The sequence below is a fragment of the Protomyctophum bolini genome (genome assembly GCF_963924005.1).
Source record: "Protomyctophum bolini genome assembly, chromosome: 16".
NCBI classification, from domain to species: Eukaryota; Metazoa; Chordata; class Actinopteri; order Myctophiformes; family Myctophidae; genus Protomyctophum; species Protomyctophum bolini.
The window spans coordinates 7,478,530-7,479,350 of record NC_137877.1 but is presented as its reverse complement, the minus strand read 5'-3'; positions in this window follow the sequence as shown (position 1 = coordinate 7,479,350).

Here is an 821-nt window from a genome sequence, read left to right as displayed (position 1 = left end):
GGTACAGAAAGCATCGCCTTCTCCATATATGGCGACTGCCAGCACACGCACACGCGCGCGCACACACACACACACACACACACACACACACACACACACACACACACACACACACACACACGTGTCCCGAACAGGAGACCCGGGTTTCAATCCGAGCGATCACACATGACACATGAAGAAATAATCAGACACTTATTGTTAGAAGTCACCAGAAGTCACTGTCACAGAGTAATGACCAATTACCGCCTGCAGTATTACTTCTTCACTTAAAACTCTACAGGTGTACTGTATGTACTTCATTGAACCCCCCCAGGGATCTGTACTTGGCCCCCTCCTTTTTTCCCTCTACACAAAATCTTTATTTTATTTAATTAAACAAAGCAGATGTTCGGTAGCCATTGTGAAGACATTCCCCAGTCTGTGATTTTGGGCGGGAACCCCTTTTGGTGTTAGAATTATGTTACGCTTTAGCTATTGAAAAATAGCAGATCTACAAGCTCGTAGCGCGCCACTCGGTGGCACGCTACGAGCTTGTAGATCTGCTATTTTTGAAAAATCGAAGAACGACTGACATAGAAACATAGCTTTTTCAGAAAACTGACAGGATGTAGAAGACATTTTTAGAATCTGATCTCAGGTCAAAATGTGTTAAAAAGAGAAAAAATAGGTTTCCAAACAAACTTATTTTTGTTGATGACAGACCTTCTCCAGGGAGGTTCTGACACCCGTGTGCAACAGAACACTCCATACCTGAGGAACTCTCTGACGTGTCCGGCAACTTTCTGCATCGTAAACTCCTCATGTGTTTGCAACACTGGGAG